The sequence below is a fragment of the Lissotriton helveticus genome, chromosome 2_1 (assembly GCF_964261635.1).
Source record: "Lissotriton helveticus chromosome 2_1, aLisHel1.1, whole genome shotgun sequence".
NCBI classification, from domain to species: domain Eukaryota; kingdom Metazoa; phylum Chordata; class Amphibia; order Caudata; family Salamandridae; genus Lissotriton; species Lissotriton helveticus.
In genome coordinates, this window is record NC_136059.1 from 793610377 (window position 1) to 793637585 (window position 27209).

Sequence of the window (27209 nt, forward strand, 5' to 3'; positions counted from 1 at the left end):
CTTCTTCAAAGGTGTTAACAGTCCCGACAAAATTGTCTTAAATACATGTACAATACCACTGGTTTCAGACATGTTTAAGATAAGACCTAACGTTTCTGCGAAATGTATGGGGCAGTTCGTTGATAATAGGGCATGTATCTCTGCAGAGGACCTTGCAACTTGCAGATCATACGTCTCTTTGGATGAGGTCAGTGACACAGTTTTTTTTAAAAAAGAATAGCTTTTATTCTGCTTAAAGTATCAATTCGTATAGAAGAGATGTTCAGTGAAGGCCATAGCGGCGATTCCCCGTCTGTCTTAGTTTTAGGAAACAATACTTGCATACAACAAGTGACCCTGGCTGACATAGCGCATGCTCTTGGTATGTTAATGGAATTTCAGTGTCCTCGAAAGGAGTGTATTCCGCTGGAGGTTCCTCTATCTTGTAGAAGTGGAACATATGTGTTGTTGGATTTGCTTCTGGGAATATAATCCATGAATACAATACCTCTGTCTACCTATATTCATGTGCCTCTATGACAAATAATACCCTACCATCTCTCGATGATAGGCCATTTGTTATAAGCTTTATAGTGATGGTTTTCCTTAAATTTTCCATGATGATTGTAGCATCCGCATCGTCTTCATTAAAATCTGTAACGTAAAAGCCTGGTAGGGCTGCTGCTGCAGCTCCACCGGTTGCGTTGTTGTCGCCGTTAACCCACATTGTTTAATGAGAGTTGCAGGGAAAGTTTCAAGGAAACAAAGATAAGGTGCACAATATTTTGGAACAGTGTATCCTTCAACGTTGAACAAAGCCAAAAACTAATACATAGGATTTTCCTCCTACTCAGTTATGGCGGATTTTATCCTTTCACCCACTCCAGACGTCTATTGGAGTATTTTACGGGAAAAAGGGGTCTCTGTGAAAAACACGACTGAGTAACTCTAGTATCTAGAGTTAAATTAGTGCCTTACGAAACGTTGGGCGCCATGTAGTGTAGTTCCTATATTTCCAATAGGCTCTGCGCATTGGAATAATATATCCTATAGATGTGACGTAGGACTTATGTCAACTAGGTCTCTATCGAATATATTAGACTTAATTGTGAGTGCCGGGTAGCACAGCGGTCACTAGAAACTTTCTCGAATAAACAAGAAGGGTTTCGTTTCTGACAACCGCATAAACATGTCAACTTAGTTTCCCTAAGATAAAACGTATCTTCAGAGTCGTGGAAACAATAGATAGATATTTCACTCAGTCAATCGTGCATGCTTCGTTTCATCAGAGGTGCAGAGAAATAGAGAGACGGGCGTTTTCAATAAAAGTATTTATGAACAGTCTTCTTTCTCATGCAGAAGAAATGAACTGCTACAATCGTAATACTGGCTGTAAAGTATAATGCGTACAGCAAGAAGAGTATTATAAAATAATACTGTAAAAGAATGGTATGGTTTCTAAGTCATAAAATACATACATATAGGGTCTAATCAGCTCCGTACCCTGGTTTAGAATGAAGGAGGTCTGGGATCTCTCTGTCTCGGGATTCGATTTTCTGACACCCCGCAAGGGGAGCTTGGAAATACTGGAGCTGAATTTCTCGGCAAGAGAAAAGACAGCGTCTCTCTCAGTGCGTCTGCTGGATGGTCGGCTTCCTTCGGCACTTGCTGTAGCGAGCTGCGTCGGGCAAGTAGATAGTCGAACTGCTCCTAACCAACGTGTGTTTTCTAGGGCAAGTGTGGGCATATTTATACCCTGAAGGTGCCGAGTTTGGCGTAAAGATGGACATAATAACGTCATTAAAGAATTGCAGTTCTTTGAAAACTCCATGAGTTCTTGGACAAATCAATATTCAAGCAAGGGGAAGTCCCTGACTGGTGAAGCCGGGTTTTCCAAGAAATCATTGTAGTTTTTCGGAACTAGTGTAAGTATCAATGCCTGTATTTGGACTGCAAGGGCTATGTTTAAATATGGTTATGATTTCTATGCCTCTATAAGTCAAGGTGATTTATACCTATATAAGGGCATGAATCGGGAAAATTACACTCGGGCCCTAAAATGCTATACAAAAGCTGTCATTGCATCACGCAAAGGCAGCACAGCAGTACCTAAACAATTTCCACTCCAATACTCCTACAAGTTAGATGCACAAAACATTCCATATGCTCAGATTCCTGGAGTGGGGGATAGAGTAATACCAAATAAGGATCTTAGATAAGGTTTAATATTAGCTGCACATGAGGGTTTGGGCTCTGCGCACATAGGCATTACAGTGACTCTTTCCTTACTGAAAGGTGGCCAGGGTTAACTAAGCAATCAAAAAACTACGTCTTGGAATGCAACATCTGCCAGCAGATGAAAGGCTCCACCGTTGCACCCCCGGCACAGATGCCATTACTGAAGTCAGACAAACCTCTTGCATGTGTGTACTTGGACCACTGCTGCCCCTTACAAACGGATAAGGCATACAGGTACATCATGGTAGCAGTGGATTCATGCTCAAGATTCCTATGAGTATGGCCTCAGCATTCTGCTAACGCTCGAACTGTTATAAAAGATTTGCAAGTCTTTATCGGTACATATTCAGTTAGCACGTTACACTCTGACCGTGGCCCTGCATTTAGCTCTCGGGCTTACAAAGAGGCATTGGAAGGAATGGGCGTAGCATTGCAGTTCTCATCTCCGTACCATCCAGAGGGAAATGGTTGTGGAGAGAAAAAAACGGGACTTAAGCAATCTTTAACAGCTAAGGTATTAGGCAAGGGCGGTTGTTGGGTCACACACCTATATGGTGTCCAGTGGGCATTAACCAACCAGCCAAGAAGCTCTCTAGGGGGTATCACTCCATATGAGGTCCTCTTTGGGACACAAATGTGGGTACCTGATCTTGATTGTGAAGGCGCAGTGGCGGATGAAAAACCATTTGATATCCATGATCGTTTGGCTGTTTTACAGGATCTAAATGGTTCCAGGACAAAACAAAGCAATTGTCATCTAAAGCAGACCGCCACTGAGGAAGTCAAGGTAGCCACGGCAAGACCTGTCTGGATCCCAAACGTTGGGGGTCTGGTCAGGGAAAAAATTGCGGACAGAAAGGAATTTGGGCCTTCTTACTGAAAACCTGTACCAGTCCTTACAGTACACGGAACAAGAACTGTGCTGCTCCCACCTCTTTACGGAAAAAAGGAGAAAAGTTTTTTCTCAATCGACTTAATCAAACCACACTATGTGGCTGATACTAGACAGTAGGCCTAGTGGACTCCGCTGTATCAGACGTCCTCCTCTATCTACAATCCACGAAGTTCAAACAGAAAGACTCATCACGTTTGAGGAGCCAACTGTAAGGAATGAAGGTCTAAGGAACAATGCTATGGAACTTGTTCCACTTGAACCAGACATTCAAATTCAAAATGAAAATCTGAATAATTCATAAGTTGCAATTAGACCTAATACAGTCTTCTACATCAACATGCCTCATCGAGAGGAAAATAACATTTCAACTAATCCCGATGCAATTCCTACAATTGATCGAACAGCTTCTGGCTTTTCATTAACTTTGATACGTTTTCCCTGGATCCAAGCGAGCCGGAAACGACGCCAGCCAATACACCATTCAAGCAAGAACTAAAAAACTTTCTTCTCTTCATTCAAAAGACATCTCTGATATCACCTTGTTTTGAACTATGGGTAATTTCTTTGATATTGTTTTTTCTTTTCTGGCTAGGCTTAGTATTGACTTTTAGTATGCTTATCAATGGATACTTTCTTCAACAAGGTTCCACAGCCCAACGGTCAACATCCTACTGAAGCCACATCTATCATCAGATTGTGAACAAAGAGATTTGTCATCAGTGAACATTACAGCTGTTCCTATACCCGATGGTATAGTATGGGACAAGGTTGATTTCAACATATTCGGACCAACCAAACTTTTAAAAATTAATCATGTATTTAAAATCCCATTAAGTGATTTCATTACCTCCAGTACATTTTCTGATGATTGGGATACTGAAACAGTAAATAAAATGTTCTGATTTAAAGAAAACTTCTGCAATCTCCGCACTCTGTCTCAGATCCAAACACTGTCTGCTCTTAGGAGATTTTAATATCCACATGGATATTGTGGACGCCCCTTACAGCATTAAGTTGAACGACATCACTCTATCACTGGGGCTTATCCCGCATCTTCTGGCCCCCACACACAGTAAAGGGCACACTCTGGACCAAGTTTTCTCGACCATTCTGATTGAGATGTCTTCCCCTATTCCGGTTCTCCGGTCTGATCACTTTTTAGTGGAATTCCAGATCATTCATCTCAGAAAAATTTCCTCCAGTGGGCCTGCCCACCAAGCGCAGGATGTCAGAGCTTTCCATCAGGTTTCTCCCACCATGCTGGCACAGGCATTATGTACCCACCCTTGCCAGCTGACAGGGGCGCTGGAAACTGATCTGGAGCTCCTGCAGACCAGGCTTACCTTACGACTGGACAAATTTGCTCCTCCTCTGGCACCCCGGGCCAATCCTTCTCGAGCGTCTGCCCCTTGGTTTTCTTCTGCGTTGGCAGAGAAGCGGCGGCAGTGCAAAAAAGCGGAAAGAGCATGGCGCAGGCAGTATGACTTTAGATCCAAGGAAGCCTATAGGGACTCCATTAGGAAATACCACCATGACATTACCGTAGAAAAGAAGTCTTACTTTGCAAAAAGAATCAAAACAGCTTCCAATTCTTGCAAAGAAATCTTTAGGGTAGTGAAGGAATTCACCTCTCCCTCCTGGTGCACCCCCAGGAGTCTGCATTCCGAGCGCTGGATCACCGAGCTTGCCAACTTTTTTGCTAAAAAAATCAAGTCTATCCAGGCTTCTTTTGTGTCCGATGGTGTGGCCACAGTTCAGGAAGTGCCCCTGCCCCTAGCTTTTTCCCACTCTGAGGGCCCCTCTCTCTGGGTCTTTCCTCCTCTTACCTTTTCAGGCCTCTTTGGACCTACTTACCACATTAAAATCAGGTTCCCCCCTAGACCCTTGTCCTGCTAAATTTCTCACCAAAGTGGCACATGAGCTAAATCCTTTAGTTAACCTAGTGCTTAACCTTTCTCTTAGTACAGGGGTCGTCCCTCAGCTTTGGAAACAGGCCCTTATTTTGCCACTCCTAAAAAAACCTAATCTGGACCCCAAGGACTACGCAAATTACAGACCCATTTTTCTTTTGCCAGCACTTGCGAAAGTGGTGGAGAAGCATGCCCATGTCACTCTTGCTAACTTTCTTGAGACGCATAACATTCTTCACCAATCGCAGTCGGGATTCCGATCCAACATGAGCACCGAAACTGCCTTGCTCGAAGTCACCGAGGCCATTAAGGAAACCCTGGACTCAGGGGTCAAAGCCATGTTGGTGATGCTTGACCTTTCGGTGGCCTTCGACACCGTCCCCCACGACCGTTTCCTTTTTAGACTCTGGGAGATAGGTTTGAGGGGGTCGGTGTTCGACTGGTTTAAGTCCTTTCTGGCCAATCGCCAACAAACGGTCTGGGCTCCTCCCTTCTCTGCCATGATGCCGCCACTGGAGGTGGGAGTTCCTCAGGGCTCTATTCTGAGCCCAACTCTCTTTAACATCTATATGACCCCTTTGGCGGCACTGGCAGAGGCCCACGGAGCTCGGATCGTGTCGTACGCGGATGATACCCAGCTCCTTTTCACGTGCGACAGAGACTCCGACTTTGATGGCGAGAACATCAGGGGCTGCCTTGAGGCGGTTTCCGGCTGGTTTCAGCTGAACAGCCTCAAATGCAACTCTGATAAGTCGGAAGTGCTCTTTTTCGGCTGCCCCTCCGACCCCAGGTGGAAGGCCTGGTGGCCCGCCGCCATGTTTCCTCCCGCCAGCGACTCGGCGGTCGCAAAAAATCTTGGAATATAAATTGACAATGGTCTCTCTCTTAAATCCTAGGTCTTCGGCTTGGTTTGCAAATGTTTTGCCATCCTCAAGATGACTAGGAAGCTTTTGCCCCTATTGTCGCTGGACCACAGAAGAGTAACGGTGCAGGCGCTGATAGGTTCCCGCCTTGACTACGCCAATGTACTGTATCTGGGCCTTCCCGAATTTCTCCTTTCACGCCTGCAAGTTGTCCAGAACTCTGCCGCGCGAGCCATCTTTGGCCTCACTAGGAGAGCCAGTGCCACGGCCTGGGTGCCAGGTACCTTTGGAAACGGCTGACGTTCTACCAACCTTCCAGATCACGTAGATCTTCCACCTTGGCCTTGGCCGCCGTACCAGCGATTCGGCGCGCTCGGTGTGGCGGACGGTCCTTTAAACGCCTTGCTCCTCAGTTGTGGAACGCTCTACCCCTTTCCCTTAGAAACAATGGCAATTTGTTGGCCTTCAGGAAGGATCTAAAGACTCTGCTCTTCTCTCAGTAAGTGCTTCTGCTCTCCTTTTTTCTGTGCCACTGAGGATCTTAAGCGCCGGGACACTCTTCGGAGTAGCTGAGTGCTATAAAAATCCCCCCTATAACATAACATATAACATAACGTAACATATTCTAATAATTAAATGTTAGAGGGTTCATCAGACTATGACAAATTGTACTGTTACCAACATTTTGGTCATCATTTCCTGCACAAATCCATTTCACCTAGGAATGTATTTGAGTACAATCTGTGGGAACATTGCCCAACACCACCAAAAAGTAGTTCACAAATCTTTGCACAGAAATGTGCATACTTTTCAGGGTTTAACACCACAGACCCAGCCTCATTTTATTATAAGGTTGCACCAAAATCAGCACTGAAAATTATGTTGACAAACACCAAACAGATGTATTCTGCTTCCTCTTTGCCCAATTGTCTGAACAGGGTTTCAACCTATGGAAAGACGAAATTTACTCAAAATCAATTTGGCGTTCAAGGAACTGGCAAGTCCAGGGTAAGGGACACTATTTAGAGCATGCCTCATTCCACAGCAGACAATCTTTTTAAATGATACTGTGCAACAGACATCCTGTCTTGGAATAGCCGAGATTATGGACCTGAACACTCCAAAATTTCCTACACCATCGAAGGGGTGGCAGAATTCTTCTTCAAGGGTAGGGGCAACAATCGATGCTGTCCTAAAGTACAACAGATCAGACCCAAATTGGAAGGAGTGAGTGGTTTGACCCTTACACACCAACACATGTCACAAACGGTTCCTACACATCAAGGAGTGACTCAGTATGCATAGGCCAGATCCACGATATGTACAGAAAGAACATCCAGGAGTAGTGACATCCTATAGTGTTGGGAAGTTGAGCCTAGAATAGCTAGAAGCCTCAACACTTGCAGAAGTGAAATAACACTTATCCTTACTCTCACAAGACATGGATCTTAGGGACTTTTTACTAGGACCTAGGATACAACGTCAAAAATGTTTCATATATGCAGGCATTTATGCTGCCTATAATGAAATCTGGAAGATTTCCCAACAAAAAGCCACAGAGAGAATACGGGAAATAGACCGTATAAACTTAGAAAAAGGTTTCACTGTGGTGGATAATGGGGTAACAACTTTGACCTACAGATTTTATTAGGCAATATTGTATCTTCTGCTAAAGACATACTGGAACAGGATTTGGCAATATTACAACATGGCCTATCTCAGTTGCGTTCTATTATGGTATTTAGCTGGATGCTACAATCTTTTTGCGTGCAGGCTTTCTGCCTTGGTGTTTTATAAACAGTACGTCTCTGTTTTCAGAATACAATCTAACTGATACACAGATAGAAATGGCACAAAGAGCCGCAAGTTGAAAAACTGGGCAGGCTTCCATTCACGGTGGCTGAATTACCATCCACAGAGTGGCTAATCCACGGCCCAAATCACTCTCCCAGTCATGACATTTCAGTTTCACTATTGTCTTGAGCAAAGGCAGGCAGGCATATATGAAAAACTGGGTAAAGAATACATTAAGAAATCCTGGCATTTACCATATAGATTTCGATGCAGGATTGGGGATCAAGAAGTGTTTCTTATTGGTACTAACTGCAAGAGCACTTTAAGTGATTCTCTCATGTGCTAAGATATCATTTTGCATGGGGCCTCTAGTGGTTCAGTTTCAAATCTATCTTACTACATGAAAGGAACTCCAGCTGCCGTGATCATGCCAGCATTTGAGTTACTTTCGAATGGGAGTTACTTGAAGCTGAACGATCATGGTTGCTGTGGGATGCTCCCAAGCATTGCCTATCTGGTCACTGTGAACACCAGGGTTACTTGTTGTATGCATGTATTGTTTCCTCCGATGAATACAGTCAGGGAGGCGCTGCTATGGCCTTCACTGAATGTTTCTTTTATACAGTTTAATGCTTTGGGCAGAAGGAAAGTCATGCTTTTACAACAAACAGTGCCATGGACCTTTGCACGAGAAACCTTTGAACTTCAAGTTGAGAAGACCTCGACAGAGATACAGGTGCTAATCCGTACAAACTGCCCCTGACATTTCGCAGAAATGGTGAGTCATATCGTTAATATGTCCGATACGAGTGGTGTTGTACACCTATTTAAAACCATAGGGTCGGGGTTCCTTAACACCTTCCAGACCATCCTCGGAGTTGTTCCTAACTTCGTACACTCCATATTTGGAAGCATTTTCAGGGGTCTACCTCTGATCCTGCTTCCTATTGCTGGAATCCTGATTGTCGTTTGCTTGCTTCATAATGGACGGACCATCCGCCAGCGAGATTGCAAAAGCTCTCCTGGAAAGATATTACTGTAAGCGCATGGTACAACATCTGGGTGCTTCTCGCCTTCGAGAACTGAGTGTGTCTTGGTTCCTGTCATTCAGACCAGTCTTCAAAGACTGCAGCATACCTGTTTTGTGATGCCTGTTCTGCAGAGGAGAATGCGAGTTAGACATCTGCCTGACACTTCTAACGGAGATGCCAGCGGACTTAGACTGCAGGCTGGAAAGATTGCGGTCCCATGCACGATTCTGTCCCCAGTGTATTCCCATCTTAATGCATGCAGGGGAGAGGAGTTGGCCTAACGGCTAGGGCGCTCGACCTCGGACCTGGAGGAACTGGGTTCGAGTCTCGGTAATGACGCCAAACATCCTGTGATTCTGGGCAAATCACTTAATCTCCCCGTGCCTAACAAAAATGAATGTGTGTCCTCATGTAACGTAACTGGTGCTATGTAAAGCGCTCTGATACCTGATTCGGTTTGGGTCTAGTTTGCGCTATTTAAAACTCTGCAACAAAACAAAATGTATTCCTCGAGGATCCTGCAGGTACCCTTGACCAAGTTGGATTACAGCTCCACCCTTAGCACCGAGGTATCGAATACAGCACTGGCTGCCTCACCAACAACTGTTGGCCACACTGAGGAGTTTCATCTATGCACACTTGATGCGCTATGCGAGGTATTACAATGTTTGTCCCCTACAATAGCAGGCAATGGCAATGTTATGTCTCCCAGTCAGGACATATAACCTGAATCTGGCTCACCGTGTGCTGAGAACAAATTCCGTTTTTTCTTTCCCCTTCTTTTTATTCAAAGAACTTTATCAAATTGACACTTTCTATACCAAAGCAAGGCCTTCTAAGTACGCTTGCAGTAGTTCAACTTGCGTGATCGAACTCATTTAGCACTGCGGAACTTTACTATAAATATCATACTTTCACAAAGAACATTTATTTGCTTTTTTATAAACTATTTAAATGAAATTGTAATGTTTTTAGAAACATTTTAAATGACTGCTTGATAATTTTATGCACTGACACTGTTATAAATGTGTATCTCAAATGTGTATTATCATTTTTAAGTATAAGGTGGAGTGGGTGTTATATATAGGTCTAGGGAACATTGTGCACTTTCCCTACATCATATCACCGTCATTTCATATGAACGAGCCTTATAAGGACATGACTCTAAATAAGGACAGACTGCCTTGTATGGACATAACAACTTATAAGGACTGTAGCCTTTTATGGACTAAACCTTTCACCTAGTTCTATGCAGAGGGTGGGTTTTTCCCAATCGATATTGCTAAGATGTCATGCTTAGCACATATGAATAATTTATGAGTACACTCTACAGGAGGTCCACTTCATCTCCCCAATCCATGCACAAGGTTTAATCCCCAATGTTATCCTCATGGGGAACATATGCACATAGACTGTATAAATACAGCACTTTTTGCAATCAGTAGGCAGGAAGGAACCGAGACTTCAGGGCCGACACACTGACCAGAGATGCTACGGCTCCGGCATGCCATCGCTCCGGCTGACAGTGGTCTGACGATTCCTTGAGGAGTGTCCAGCTCAAGTCCAGGATGAAGTCCCACACTCTCACTATTGAGGTATGGGGGTTCAACTAAAGTCTAGTGAGATTCTTAGACTTAAGATCTTAGGCTCTCAGGCTTAGGCTCTTTCGCACCTACTTACATGCTAGGTACACTGAGGTACTTCTAGACAGGAATCTTAGGAGTACGCACTTTATTTTATAAATGCATTTCATCTTCATGTATGCGTTCATGGCTATGGTAAAATGGTAGAACAATACTATTTCTTTTTATTCACCATACTGCTGGTTCTATATCTCTGCTACTGTTTTACAGTTGTAGCAGCACACTTATTTTACATGAGAAGAACAATGGTACAATAAATTCTTATTGTAAACTCGCTCAACTGTTTCATCTGTGTATCTCTCTGAGGGCAAAACAAGCAAGCACGAGTGACTGGGTGAAAAGTAGTATATTGTTTCCACGAGTCTGAGGTTATTATGGTCTGAAGTTGCAAAAACTAATGTCTCTGATAACAGGAGATTCTAGTAGCACTGCGAGCTAGCTAATGCAAAAACATAGGCTGACATATTCGGTGGGGGTGTACAGACTCAGTTTGCCACCAAGCCCACAGTATATGTTATCCGTAAACAGCGTAGGTCCTGCATGAAATGGTACTATCGGAACTACACTACAAGAGTTTGGGGGATGACCACACCAGAGGATGACAGGTCTAACAGCGATGGTATAGGCATGTGAATCACAGCTCAAATTCACAAATTTAATCCACTTCTGCCAACTGGCAACAAATAAGGGGGAAACTGCATGCAGTAATTTTGTGATGGTTCAGGGACCATTCAGGATGACGTTCTTCTGATTGGTTGAAAAGATCCATATGTTTGAACCATTCTGATTGCTACTGAGAGTCAATCAGTATCTCTCTTTGGGGAGCCCATATGTCCCAGTATTACATTTTGTGGTCCTGGGAGGCAGATTCATCACCAACACAGTGTTTTTCTCTTAACAACAAATTTTATTTGGTCATTTTGCGATACATCAGGCAAGAGCCCCCCAATAACATGATGGATCATTCGGGCAATATGTGCATCAATAACTATTTCAATGAAAATAAACAATCCCTGCTGAATATGCAGGTAAAATAATATTCTAAACAATATGCAGACAGTGGTCCATCTTCGAAGTACAGCACATGATTCAACAGATACAGAATACACAATCCCGTGAGACAATAGAACAATCATGCAATAAGAACTTAGGGGACACACAGCCAGGAGCGGAGGATGCCACTCAGATGTCCTCCTCAGGCAGAGGGGGCAGGTCAATTCCATGATATGTCGCCCCCCACGACCATATCTTGCGATGTTTCCTTAGGTAGCCCCTAGCCTCAAACACCGCAATTTCGGCTCTCATGCACCTATCTATTTCGGTCTTCCATTTGCCTATAGTCGGGGGAGAGAATGCCTTCATCCCTGTGCTATGTCTCGTTTGGCAATAGTGAGGGCGAGGAACAATAGATATTGTTGGTTTGGTTCCCCCCTATGCCGTGAATAGAATGCAATAAAAACAGGCGTGGGTCCAGTGGGAGCACCCACCCAACACGTCAGTAAGACATGACCTAACTCTATTCCAGAGGGGCTGTAGGGCAGTGCAGGTCCATATTGTATGGAAGACGGACCCGTCCTCCCTGTCACACCACAGACATACTGAGGATTGAATAACTCCCATTCAACACAGTTGTACTCTCATGTAATAAACTCTATGTAAATATTTGAATTGGATGAGCCTGTAACGTGTGGAGACCCCCGCGCCCCTTGGACTGGCAATCGCCTCAGACCAATCATCATCCGTCAATTCGGAAGCATCTGCATGCTAGGCCAGAAGGGTCATGTCTAGAGTGGTGCGAGTGTGTGTTGTCAAAGTTTGGTATATTTGCCTAATTTTGTGCAGTCCTAGGTCTCCCATCAGCAGGCGTCCCTCCAAGGGCTGGAACTCAGGGAGAGTCTCCATATTTCAGATCAGGGGGAAGAGTGCATGTCGCAGCTGTAAGAATTTGTAAAATAGTGATTTACGAAGACCAAAATCTGTCTGTAATTGCTGGAATCATTTTAAAGTAGTGCCCTCCAAAACGTCTCCAAGGGTCGAAATCCCCACCAAGTCCTACCCCCGGAACCCGTTCAGTGTGTTAACAGGTCTAAGATACGTACCTTGCCACAAGGAGTCTGTCGAGTAAGTCGCCCTTTCCATCCCATTTGTCTAGTCTTTGCCCTCCATAGCTGTATGACTTGCCTGCCAGTTAGTGGTAAATAGTCTAACCTTGTGTAGCTATACAGTAAGTGGAGTAGGGGATGTGTTCCATTGTGGCGTGTTCAATAGCATTGGCTGGATCAGTGGGGGAGTTATACCATAATTCGTTGATTACGAGGATGTGGGCCGCAACGTAATATGAATAAATGTCAGCTGCCCTGATCCCTCCACACAACGTGGATTGTGCGCAGGTGCGGAGCGACACACAAACAGTGCAGCCACCACAAAGGAACTGATTTGTATTGTGTTGACTTGAGCAAACCATGTAAGAGGGATAGGGTAAAGGAAATTTTGGAGGCGGTATAGAATCCGAGGAAGGGATACCATCTTAAAGATGGCGGAGCGCCCATAGACGGATAAAGGGAGAGCAGACCATATTGTAGTTTCGTTTATGAGACTGGCCAACAGTGGGGTGATATTGTGTGCCCATGAAATCTTAGGGCACGGGGAGATGAATATCCCCAGATATTTAAAACCATGCGCGGCCCATGATCATAGCCTTGATGTCCACACACAGCGAAGAGGATGGATTTAGCTGGATTGGCGTGGGGGCCGCTGGTACCGCCAAATACTCTAAGAATTTCTAATATTCGGGGTCCAGAATACCACAGATCAGTCATTAAAAAGAGAGCACCAACCGCATAACACATTGTTTTTTAGTCCAGGCAAGAAATGTGTCTGGATGAGGAACAGCTGCGCGCAAAAAGAAAAGCAAGCTGCTACAGTGTGATGGTATATATTTGTGCACATGCCAAGTCAACGTTTTCTTCAGCATTTACATTTCAGAGAACTGCAAAGAGGTGTCATTACCCAACCCAGCTGTGCTCCTATTATCAATCTCAGGAAGTTGAAAGACAGAGAGCCTTATTTATTGTTGTTTGGCACAACATTTATAGATCACCACCTGCTCAGTACTAATCATTGTGCCTTCAGTGCAACTCCTGTCATGATGGTTCCTCTGAAGGCCCTAGAGGGTTGGTGGATGATCGCCATCTAATAGATGGCTGTTCACCCAAATTTTTTTAGAAGCAAACTCCCAAAGTGACAGTTTGTTTCAGAACAACAAAAATACTATTGAACCCCACAACATGGTAGATTTCTCCCAGTATGTGAGATCATTATTTTATTTCTGTCTGTTACCACCAGAAAAATAAAACACCAAACCTGCTGCTCTATAGAGCGCAGGCAGTCTGATGTCCCTGCTCTGTAGGCTTCTATTGGATAAGAGCACATTCTCTGAAGGCAGAGCCAGGGGCCACCACCATAGTAAAACTGCCAGTCTGCCCAACTGGAAATTGACGGGGTAGCAGAGAGCTTGGTGGTTAGGATACTCGATTACATTTGTGATGGAGTACCTAATCTGCCAAACTTTAAATTAGGTCTACAGTCCACAGGCAGAGATTCAAGTCTGCAAACTCTATGTCGAACCCATTAATCGAATGAGCTGTGCGAGCTAGATTGCAACAATAATCGGTAAACCTGAGATGTCACTGTAAGCATTACAAGTTTATTTACATGTGAAATAGTAAATTACAACACAGCTAAACTTCGCAGTTGCAACAAAGTGTACAAAAAAGTTCCTGGATGTTCCAATAGACTGTGGACATTAAATGGATTTGTGTCGTTAGACCAGTGTGAAATATCTTCTCGGTCCCAAGTACATTTTGGGACAGGATACACATGTACTGCCTTGATAAATGTCAGCCTCTGTTAACCTGAAACTTACATGCTTTTTTAGACTGGAGATCTGAAAAAAGTCTATATATTTTAGTAGTATATACTCCTGTGTCATTGATAGACACACAGTTGTTTTATCCCCTACTTGCCAAGGTTGATAACAAGGGGGTGTTTTTTGCTTTCCTAAAGCATCAGTATAATAGCATCTGTACAATTGCAATACACATTGCTTCAGTCTTCAACACTAGAGTGTAAGTAAATCCATTGAATAGTGGTCTCCCTTCGGAGTCCTTTCACTGTTTTCCCATGAATCATAGATGGCTGTTTATGGTCTAAACTAAGAATTTGGAAGTACCATAGAGAAATCAAATAACATTACTGCAAGAGATGGCATGATTATTAAATACGTTTCTCCCAACGATTTTATTCGCTATTCAAAAATGTATTTCTCTTTATGGGAACAACCTGTAAAATAAGTTTTTAGAAACCTACTATATTTATTTTAATGTTTCGTTTTTATTATCAAATAAAGCTTCCCATGCAGAATATGGTCCTACTTTATTGTTAGGCATATGGAGTAATATCTGGCGGGACGGCAGAGGACATTAAGCGCACCATCACAATGGAAATCCATCCATCAAATTTAGAGATGTCCACTGGCCCAGTGATCATCTGTGTACCTTGAATACAGCAATCACAGTGGTTCCCTTCAAGGTACAAAAAGTTTAATAGTCAATCACCATCAGTTTTGATGGCCGTTTATTTACATTTTTTTGTTTTTCAGAAGCAAACACAAAGCTGAAATTTTTTTCTGAAAAACAAACAAAAGTATGACATCCACACCCTGGGAATTTTTTCCCAGAGTGTGGAGGTTATTATTGTTTTTTCCGTCTCCTGCCAGGCTTTTCCTGATGATGAAGGATAGAAAAAGAATCACCCCATCTGATCTAAATAGAGCTGGTGTTCAGGTGAGGCCTGTCCCCTGCCTAAGTGGTGGGTGGGGGCGGGCCGGGACAGCGGGAGGTGTGGAGGGTTTGGGTGCAAAAAAAGAACCAAGAAAGAAATGTACCTTTGCTGCCACCGTCTCCTGTGCTTCGCCTCGTCCTTCTTTTGGCCCTGGGCACTGCCTCCCAGCCTGCCCTGCGCCCAATCCTGAAGCGGTTCTCGATTGGCTGGAGCACTGGGAATGTGCACTCCCAGGCAGACTGGGTGCCTGTCCCTGCTCTCCACAGCCCCATCAACGCAGCTGAGGATGGAGAGAGCTACATTGCACGTAAGGCAAATACCTCTTGAGAAGAGAAGGGAATGCCCACGTCTCCCCCACCAGCAGTGTCATCTTCTGGACCCACCCTCAAAACTCATCAGAGTTCTGCTGGGGGGCCAGGGGATTAAAATAAAACGGGTTTAGCGCCCATTTTATAATCGTTTTATTTTCTACTGGTTGTTGGGGGGGGGGTGACGCTCCTCCGCTCTAACGGACCTGTCACCCCTGCTGGTGATGTGATGGCTTTACTCCCCAACAAGGGCTCCACCGGCAAAAATCTTAGGATCCACCTGTTTCCAAATGAGACTGGTCGACTGGAGTTTGGCGGACAGGGCACTTTCTTGCCTTTACTTTGAAGTACCCTGTCAGCCAAACACTGAATCAGCCCTTATATTTCTTTCATGCATAAAATACTGCACATTAGCAAGTTTGTTAGTTACCAATGCATTATTATATTAACTGGGCAGTAAAGCTTTTAAAGCTTTCAAAGTAGTTCATCAACAGCCCAATACTTCGCTTTTTATTTTTTTAAATGTTATTTTAGTAAGCCATAAACATTTAATAAGCATTTACAGAAGCTTTGTTTACACACAAAAAGCAACTCAGGAGGGATCACGATATGCATATCATTCCACTACATTACACAAAAAACAAAGAAAAGAAAACAGAAGGTCATTACATATTCAATCTACCTCACAGCAAATCCAGTTCGGTCAAAAGAAGAAGCCATCATAATACATATATCTTGTCACCAAGCATTAGAGCCAGCCAGAATTTGAACCCAATACATACAAAGCACAGAAGCTAGGCTACATCATATTTATTTTAGATATTCTGTAAGCGTCCCCCATATCTTTATGCCTAACCTGCGCTTATGAAGCCCTTTTAAGGCATACAAACTATATTCTAAATTATATATTGCATAAAATCTGCTTCTCCACATTTTAAAAGATGGTGGCTCTTTCTCCCTCCATAATGATGCAATACATAATATGGCTACTGCTACAGAGATAAAAATAAGATATCTATATTGATATACCCCCTGTTCCACCAATAAGTCTTCCAATAGCCCGAACATCATCACCTTTGGAGTAATCACAATCTGTTCCCCTGTCATCTCTGCCAAGAAGGCTTCCATTTTATGTATGTATTGCTTCAAGTCTGGACATTCATAAAACATGTGAATGCTATCAGCTTGCTCTGTTCCATATCGCGTGCATCGGCCCTCATTTAACCCCCCCACCGTGCTATTTTGGAAGGCGTATAATGCAAATTAAATACGGTTTTGTAGTATAGTGATTTAAGGCTGGAGGATATCAGAAGTTTATCAGCCACCGCAAATGATTCCTGCAGGATATCCCCTTCCTGCTTCAGTTTATTATTCCATTTAGAATTTTGTACTTCGAGGTCTTCCCTTTGTAATTCAATAAGGCTTTGATGTAAGTTGCCAATCTTACCATGTTTTCTCAATATCTCCAGCAAATTACTTTTCCTAGCCAAATTCATCACATCTACTCTTCTTGTTATGTAGTCCCGTATTTGTAAATATTTAGAAAAATCAGCTTGAGGGAGATTATATTTGAACACCAACGAGGAGTAAGCCTTGATAGCGCCATTATTAATTAAATCCCCCAAGGTCATAATCTGCCATCTGACTGGGTGAGAGTATTCTGCTTAATTCAGAGACTCTGTCCATCACCACCCCTTGTTGTAAATATCTGGCCATGACAGCGTCAGAAATGATTAAGTGAGGTAGAGTTAGAGAGGAGGTAGGTGTATAAAAATTGAGTTTACCAATATTCAACATCTTACGAATCTGTAACCATGCTTTATAAGCAGCTTGAAGCACCTTAAATCGAGTTGTTTTGTAGTAACTGGGCTCTAAATTCTGAAAAAATTCCTCTCTGTTTTCGAGCCCAATGAAATCTTATAAATATTCGGGGATGCTTCTACCTTTTCTTCATTTTCTCCAATCAGCAATATATCCATTTGTTGTAATAAACACACCCAGTAGTAAAACAAGAAATTCGGAACAGCCCACTCCTCTCAAAGTCGTAGTAAAATCATGTAGGGTATTGCATGGCAGGGCTTTCCTTGTGCCCACAGGAAGCTACTGCAAATACCTTCCGCTTAGACCAAGGGATATGTGTTTCTTGGATTCAAATCACATTGGGGCCAGATTTTTAATTTCTTGCGCTACCCTTTGCCGCTTAGCTCTCTCATTCAAACCCCAAACATTAAATGAACAATCTGAAAACATGCTCATCATTAACCTTCTTCATAGAGCGAAAGACAGCAGATCCCCTTCTCCCAACATAAGAATTTAATTCTTTTACTTCGCAAATAAACATTTATTGACTCTTTTACCCCATTTTTCGATCCTGTGCCCCTGAAGAAGCCACCCCCCTTGCGTCCCATCCTCCCCATCCATCCCCTTCCCACCTTTGCCTCTTCTGCTAGACGAGACCCCCTCCTGTCCACCCAACCGTAGAGGCTGCAAGACCCATGGGTCTTGGATGATGGAGAGCCCTGTCCCAGCACACACCGCCTCCCCTTACCACCAGAATTTCCCACACCCGTGCACTACTAAGTGCAAGTAGTCAAACTTGCTCCATTACACTATGATACATTGATACAGATATACTAAATCAAAGGAAAGGTATGTGAAACATCGTTAGTGAATAAACGTCAAAAAAGAGAACGGGGTATAGCCAGGATAGCATTCCTCTCATTATACATACATCTCTTCATGGCACAATAGTTTACATTTTAATATCATGTAGGTACTCTTTGGCCTTGAACCCTAATGTAAAAAACCGGGTGTTATCCTTATACATAATCTTAAGCTTGTTGGGGTTCATGAGGAACGCTTGGGCCCCTTTAGCCTGAAACTGAGAAATTAGCTGCCTAAGTTGCCACATTCTTTTCACCGTTGATGGCAATAATCAGGGCGAACAAAAAATTCAACCCCATTCCCTTTCTCTTCCTATCTGGCCTAGCCAGAATAGACAAGGCTTGCCCAGATAAAAAATTAGATAAACATATAAGGATTGCTCTTGGTTGCACCGGTTTGCTAGCCCCATGATTAGAGTCCTGTCGAAAGAGGAACCAATGGGCTCTTTGTACTTCGTTGTCCCATACCCACTGCGTCAGTTCGGGAAAGGCTTCGGTGAACAGCCCTACCAAAAACTTCCGTGGGTTAATCCCTCAATGCCTTCTGGAACTCCCAGGATTCTTAAGTTGTTACGGCAAAGGCGATTTTCCATGTCTTCAAGCTTCCATGCCATATCACTGCGTTGCATTGCAAGGTCATCTGTCACTGTCTTTTGAGCAGTTATTGCATCCTCTAGATTAGAAATGTGATTCTTGGCCTCCGTTATCCGCTCAGTGAATTCGTAACTGGATTTGACAACTCGCCGAAGTGAATTTTGTCATTTGCGGCACGCTCCCTGCATTTTCTGGCTCTCTGCCCGGGTCTCCTCTCTATGTGACATTATTGTCTCATATATAACTGCCAGAGAGATTTCTTCTGTGTGATCCATTGAGTTTTGATGCCCTCATTGCATCTCCTCAAGAGGGTCAGCTATGTCAGCATCAAGGCCACTCCTCCGATTTCGTATGATGCCAAAAGAGGTCCACCTCTAAACTTCCCCAACTCTGGATAATAACAACTCAGAGTAGTAAGGTAGTTAGGCGAGGGAAAAAAAGGATTAGGGAAGGAACAGCGGGGAGAGGGAGACCTGTAACAAAAGAATACAGAATTAATACAGATCCTGCCAATGTCACTACTCTCATATGTTCTCACTAGGGCTAACTAGTACCTTTCAACCGGCCAAGGAAGTCCGCACAACTGTACACCCAATTCTGTGAGACGTCAACCTCTAACCTCGAGTCAACCTACAACAATAAAACACAACCAGTTATTATTCCTTTCTCAATGCATACTCCTTGTCAATATGGAAGGAACTTCACCACACCTACCCATCAAACATTCATGAAGGCAAGAACAGAAGACAGACTCAAATATAGTGCTTCCTTCCTTTCCCAAACAGAGATTCAAAATAACGTAAATGTGTATATGAGATTATTTCTCTTGCTCCAGAGAACACCATAAATAGAGCAACAAAATAACAAACTCAAGGTCCATTCAAAGTAAGTTTTTTCCTTCCATGGAAAGATAGAACCAAAACAACTAAGCGCTTCCCTTAGCGCGATATGATGTTCTTCTTCCCTTTCCAAGTTTCATAGATTAGTTATTTCTCCCCAACTGTGAAAAAGAAACGGCTTACATTTGAAGAAGTTCTCAAGAAGCCAAGCGCTTTCGTCAGCGCGGAAACCTCCCGAGCAGCTTCCACAGTGAAAGAAAAAACAGCGCTTCCTTCAACGCTGTACTCTGACTCTCAATGAATAAAGTTGCCAACAAGCACTTCCTTCAGCGCTAAAGTAATAGCAACAGCGTTTCTGTTATACTGAAGGGGGCACAAAACAACACACTACCTTCAACGTGTGTCCCCCAATGGTGGCGCTTCCAGCAACGTCTGTTAAGCAAACACAGACAGCAGGAGAACCGCGCTTCCACCTGCGCGATCCAGAAGTCCTGGCGAAATACCCAGCACAAAAGGCTCCGACGAAGAAGGGTCTCCACGCAACTCACGTGAGACTCGAGACAGGAAAGAATCAGGGACAACGGCAGATTACGCGCACCTCACTCCACGTATTGCTGGGTAAAATAGATGAAGCTCCTCCCATTTACTAGCCTTCTGGGAGATGTAGTTCCGTCTGATGGAGATGTCTCTTTGTAGGCGCTCTGTTACTGGTAGATTCGGGTCAGCGCCTGACAGTATTCCCTCCTCCCAAGCGCCTCCTAGACCCGGGCTTACCCGGACAGCGCGAATGGAATGCTCTCACAGCTCTTGGAGCATGGATGTTCGAAGAAGGTTCCCACGAGTCATCCTCCGCATTATAGCCCTTCCACGAGATGAGATACCAGAGACGGCCTCTCCTGTACGTGGAATCCAACGCCTTCCACACCTCATACTCCAGCTGACCGTTCCGAACCACAGGTGGCACAGCCCTTCTCGCCGCCCCCAGCGCTGGCTTCAACAGACTGCAGTGAAACACCGGGTGGATGCGCAAAGAGGCCGGCAACTTCAACTTGTATGCCACTGAACCCACAGGACGTAGCACTTCAAAAGGTCCAATAAACCTTGGATGGAAAATGCTTCGATAGCGGAAGCAAATGTTCTTGGTGGACAACCATACCCGATCACCAGCCTTGTAGGTAGGACCATCCTGACGTTTACGATCCGCCCATGTCTTGTACAAACGCTTAGCAACGTCCAGATTCCGACGTAGCTTGTTATGCAAAGCTTGCAAGCGCTCAACCAGAACCGCCACTGTGGGTTGATTCGTAACGTCACAGGGGACTGTTAGTGGAAGAACCTTCGCATGGAAACCGTGATTGGCCCTGAATGGTGATTCCTTGATGGAACTGTGCCATGAGTTATTGTACGACAACTCCGCCAACCACAGCATAGCGACCCATGAATCGCTGGCTTCTTTCACATAACTTCTTAGGTAAGTCTTGAGGGTTTGATTTAGCTTCTCAGTCTGGCCGTCTGTCTGAGGTTGAAAACTCGTAGACGTAGCTGCCTCAATCCGGAGAGCCTTGCACCACATCTTCCAGAACCGGGCTATGAATTGCGGCCCCCAGTCTGATACAATGACTCTTGGAAGCCCATGCAATTTCACAACGTGTGACAGCAACAACTGAGCAGTCTGCCCAGCAGTGGGCAGGTTCTTGCAGGGGATGAAATGTCCCATTTTTGTAAGACTGTCCACTACCACCATGATAGCCTCACAACCTTGATCCAATGGCAAGCCCACCACAAAGTCAAGACTTATCGTGTGCCATGGTTGAGTAGGGGTAGGCATGGGAACCAACTTGCCCTTAGATTTGCAACTTTCTCCTTTAGCTTTGCCACAAACATCACACTGTTTTATCCATAGGCAGATATCATCCTTCATGTGTTCCCACCAGAACTGCCTCTGCATTAGCTGAAGTGTCTTCTTACATCCGGAATGACCAGCCAACACAGAATCGTGACACCAGTTAAACGCTTTCAGTCTAATCTCTAAGGAAGGTAGATACAGTCTGTTATCGTAAAAAGGCAGTCCATGTTTGAGAGTTCTTTGTGGATGTGAACTGACCCATTTTTTCCACCCTTCCATGTCACTTTGTTTCTTTACCTCGTCTAGAAAACTCTCTAATGTGATGGAACACATCACCTTCTCGGGTGTAATGATAGCTTCTGGAACCGATGTCCGTGTCTCATGTACATCCTCCTGTCTAGACAGCGAGTCAGCTTTTCTGTTTTCTAACCCCGGTCTAAACGTAACTACAAAATCAAACTCGGCAAAGAAAAGCATCCATCACATTTGACGTTGTGTGAGATGTCTGGCTGTTTTCATGTATTGTAGATTTCGGTGATCTGTATAGACAGTGACTGGGTGTTTGGCCCCCCATAAGTAATGCCGCCACTCCTCAAAGGCTTTCTTAATGGCCAGCAACTCTTTTTCGGCCACCGTATAGTTCAGTTCGGCGGGACTCAGTTTTTTGGACAGAAATCCCACTGGATGCAACTGTCCTGAATGATGATCACGTTGGGATAGAACCGCCCCAACTGCAATGTCAGAAGCATCCGCTTCCACCACAAAAGGCACCTCAATCTGTGGATGTTGAAGAATGGGTGCTGATGTGAACGCTTTCTTGAGGAAGTCAAAGGCACTCATTGCTTCCTGAGTCCAACAAAAGGGAAGCCCTTTCCTCAGCAGGCGTGTCAAAGGGGAAACCAATTGCGAGAAATGAGCAATGAACCGCCTATAATAGTTTGAGAAGCCTAGAAAGCACTGCACATCTCTTACACTCTGTGGGATACGCCATTCTTGAACTGCCATTACTTTCCTTTCAGCCATGCATAAACCAGAGGGACTCAAGATCACACCCAGAAACTCCACCTGTTGCACATGGAATTCGCATTTACTTAACTTGCAATACAATCCATTCTCCTGCAATCTCTGCAAAACCTGTGTTACATGACTACCATGACTCTCTGTGTTCTGGGAATATATCAAAATATCGTCTATGTAGACGACCACAAGATTATCGACATAGTTCTTCAAAATATCGTTCAGAAAGAATTGAAAAGCCGCAGGGGCATTGCAAAGCCCAAACGGCATCACCAGGTATTCAAACAGGCCGTATCGTGTCTTAAAAGCAGTCTTCCACTCATCGCCCTCTCATATCCGAACCAAGTGGTAGGCCCCTCTCAGATCTAAATGGGTGTAAATGACTGCCTCTCGCACCTGATCCAACAAGACAGGGATGAGTGGAAGAGGATAACGGTTCCGGACAGTGTTTTTATTCAAAACCCTGAAATTGATGCATGTTCTCAACTCGCCGTTCGCTTTCTTAATGAAAAATAGCGGCGAAGCCACAGGCGAGCGGGAAGGTCGAATAAACCCAATGTCAAAATAGTGATCCAAATACTCCCGTAAGTGTTGTGTCTCAGGCTCTGACAATGCATATACTCTACATGATGGTAATATGGCCCAAGGGATCAAGTCTATTTGACAATCATAGTCACGGTGTGGGGGTAGTACCTCAGCCTTGGTTTCACTGAAAACATCTCTGAACTCAGCATACTCAAAGGGAAGTATCGTCTCTTTTTCAGCAGCGGTGGCTACTTGATAAATTTGTGTTAAGGCAATCACATGAGTACTTAAAGGATGGATACAAGAATGCAGGCATTGTTCAGAATCAAATCTTAAGGTCTTCTGAGTCCAATCAATCTTTGGGTTATGGGTCAATAACCAGGGCATTCCCAGAATTACCTCGTATTGAGGTGCCTCAATGATGTTTAAGGTGATTTTCTCACTATGCATGGTATCTTCCCCTTTCCTAACCAACTCTAGCCCTTCTGTTACCTCAGTTATGGGACCTGACTTCAAAGGTTTCCCATCCACTGCCAGTACTCCTTCAGGAGTGCTCCGGGGTACGCGATGCAGCTCTAGGCGCTGTACCAGCCCACTGTCAATGAAGTTCCCTATAGCCCCCGAATCTACCATAACCTCTATGTTGTGAGTTCTTTTGTTATCCGTAAGACACATATGCATGATAATATGGGAAACAGAAGGAGCTACTTCAGAACCTGCCAAAGAAGGAACTTGCAACACAGTAGACTGTTCATGTTTCTTTTCAGTCAATACTTCTGTGAGAGTAGAAATCGGAGGAGGCACAGTAGTGACCGCCACCTTCTTGTTACTATAATACATGCCTAGCTTCTTGGGTTTCGTGGGACAGTCTCTCACAAAATGGCCTTTCTTGCCGCAATACATGCACAATCCTAACATCCTGCGATTTTCCCTCTCGGCTCTAGTCAACGGGGCTCTAACAGCTCCTATCTCCATAGGCTCCGATTTCTGATCAGTTGAGGATGTTAAGGGTCTAATTCCTCTCTCTGATTTCTCCACCTGACCAAACGCCCTTTCTCCCCTCCTCTCTGCCAACCGATGATCCAAACGCAACGTAAAGTTCATTAAATCCGTATACGTTGTGGGTTGAGTGTCTATTTGAGCAAGAACGTCTTCCATGTCGTCTCTTAATCCCTGATAATACAGAGACATGCGTTTCTCTTCCGGCCAAGCTGTTTACGCAATCAACCTATTGAATTTAGTCAAATAAGTTACCAAATCCTGCTTCCCTTGCCTTAGATCTAACAACTCTCTATCAGATGACATAGTGGTAGCCCGCCTATCACAAACTCTTTCAAACTCCCTACGAAAAGAGTCCCAGTCAGACAAGAGTGTTTCATCATATTTGACCAGTGGTACCGCCCAATTAGCCGCATTACCGGTCATGTAAGAAATGGCGAAAGCCACTCAGGAATGATTGATGGGGAAGGAAGCAGGTTTACAGGAAAAGTGTAATAATATCTAGGTAAGAAATGTCTGTATCTTAGATGGGTCACCTGAGAATCTTTCTGGACTGGCCAAAGGAATAGGTGGGGGTACGTTAACTTGAATCTGTGAAGACCCCTGAGATACATCAAAAGAATTTCTAGCCTGTCTATCGACTCTTTCTCTAAGAGCTGCAGTTTCTGCCTTAGAGGCAGCCAATTCCTGTTGTACCAACACAAGTGCTTGTAAAACATCATCTAAGGTCGCCATGTTTGAGCGTTACACGAAACCAAAGGAGTGATTATTTCTTTGCCGCGTAATTCTGTCCGCGTCAAGGCCACTCCTCCGATTTCGTATGATGCCAAAAGGGGTCCACCTCCAAACTTCCCCAACTCTGGATAACAACAACTCATAGTAGTAAGGTAGTTAGGCGAGGGGAAAAAAGGATTAGGGAAGGAACAGCGGGGAGCGGGATCCCTGTAACAACAGAATACAGAATTAATACAGATCCTGCCAATGTCACTACTCTCATATGTTCTCACTAGGGCTAACTAGTACCTTTCAACCGGCCAAGGAAGTCCGCACAACTGTACACCCAATTCTCTGAGACGTCAACCTCTAACCTCGAGTCAACCTACAACAATAAAACACAACCAATTATTATTCCTTTCTCACTGCATACTCCTTGTCAATATGGAAGGAACTTCACCATACCTACCCATCAAACATTCATGAAGGCAAGAACAGAAGACAGACTCAAATATAGTGCTTCCTTCCTTTCCTGAACAGAGATTCAAAATAACGTAAATGTGTATATGAGATTGTTTCTCTTGCTCCAGAGAACACCATAAATAGAGCAACAAAATAACCAACTCAAGGTCCATTCAAAGTAAGTTTTTTCCCTCCATGGGAAGATAGAACCAAAACAACTAAGCGCTTCCCTTAGCGTGATATGATATTATTCTTCCCTTTCCAAGTTTCATAGATTAGTTATTTCTCCCCAACTGTGAAAAAGTAACGGCTTACATTTGAAGAAGTTCTCAAGAAGCCAAGCGCTTTCGTCAGCGCGGAAACCTCCCGAGCAGCTTCCACAGTGAAAGAAAAAACAGCGCTTCCTTCAACGCTGTACTCTGACTCTGAATGAATAAAGTTGCCAACAAGCGCTTCCTTCAGCGCTAAAGTAATAGCAACAGCGTTTCTGTTATACTGAAGGGGGCACAAAACAACACGCTACCTTCAACGTGTGTCCCCCAATGGTGGCGCTTCCAGCAGCGTCTGTTAAGCAAACACAGACAGCAGGAGAACCGCGCTTCCACCAGTGCGATCCAGAAGTCCTGGCATAATCCCCAGCACAAAAGGCTCCGACGAAGAAGGGTCTCCACGCAACTTGCGTGAGACTCGAGACAGGAAAGAATCAGGAACAACGGCAGATTACGCGCACCTCACTCCACGAATTGCTGGGTAAAATAGATGAAGCTCCTCCCATTTACTAGCCTTCTGGGAGATGTAGTTCCGTCTGTTGGAGATGTCTCTTTGTAGGCGCTCTGTTACTGGTAGATTCGAGTCAGCGCCTGACAAGCTAGGCCTAGAGATGTTTGATTATTTAAGGTCACTATGTTAGACCCTTCTCTAGGTATCATTGTTGCTGGATATTGGTTTCCGTATAGTGTCCGGGCCAGACATCCTAGACCAATTCCGCCGAGTCTCATCTAAATGTATACTACTGGTCTGACTCCACTGACCATTTGGCAAGCCAGTTGGGACATCAGATAAATGTACAGACTTGTCTATTGATGAATTAGAGTGATCAGATATCGAAAAGAAATGTTCACCCACATTGCCTTCAATCATCTCCTGTGCCTTACTATGGTCAACTAGTTCTCCCACTACAGATGCTTGGCTTTTATCACTAGTGCTGGCGCTGGTACTTTTATCTTTCTCCGTGTCCCCAGAAATAAATTCTACTGTATTTATATCGAGTTCTGCCCCCCCATCGAGTAGGTTGTAGCACGCTGCTTACTTGACCCTCCACTAGCCCCATGAATTGATAAAACAGAGTCACTTTCCATCTGACCTACATGAGTCCCCTCATTTGTTACCATTTGCAGACCAGTATCGATGGCCCCTGTGTTCTCACCGCTCACCTCACCACATTGGAATGATACACCAGCCTCCTCCATTACAGAGCTGCCCGTTTTACAGCTTTTCGCTTTTCTAGCGACGAGAAAAATAGCAGGGGTTTTCTTCCCTGGCCGTTAGTCCAACAGCTCCCAGAACGTACCTGTGTCTTCTGTAGCCTCTCTCTGTCGCTGTGTCTCTTCCTGTGCATTTCCTGTTTACTTTGCCGATTAGATCCCTGCCTGAGCTCCGCCGCATTGTTTGGCTTCCCTGGTTTTCTTGGGGGACATCTTCACCTTCAGCACCTCACTCCAAATCCTAAGTGCGTCTCGGCTGATTACCCGAAAGGTATACCACACCAGAAGCAGAGGCGATGACCAGGAGCCCGATAATGGATCTCTCCGTCTCGTAAGTAAACTTCAAAGCATTTCCTGATGGTGATAATTATATGCTGCTGCTTGCTACTGTTGATCATCTGTATTTAAAAGATATGAGCACAGGTTAGTTAATCTTCTGCTGCCTCAGGTCTCCATTCCAGTGGGTTTCGGAGACGCAGTCAGTTGCAGTGCTCACTCGGCCACTGACGTAGCTGCCATCTTGCCTCTGCAACACTAACAGCCCAATACTTCGATTGATAGAC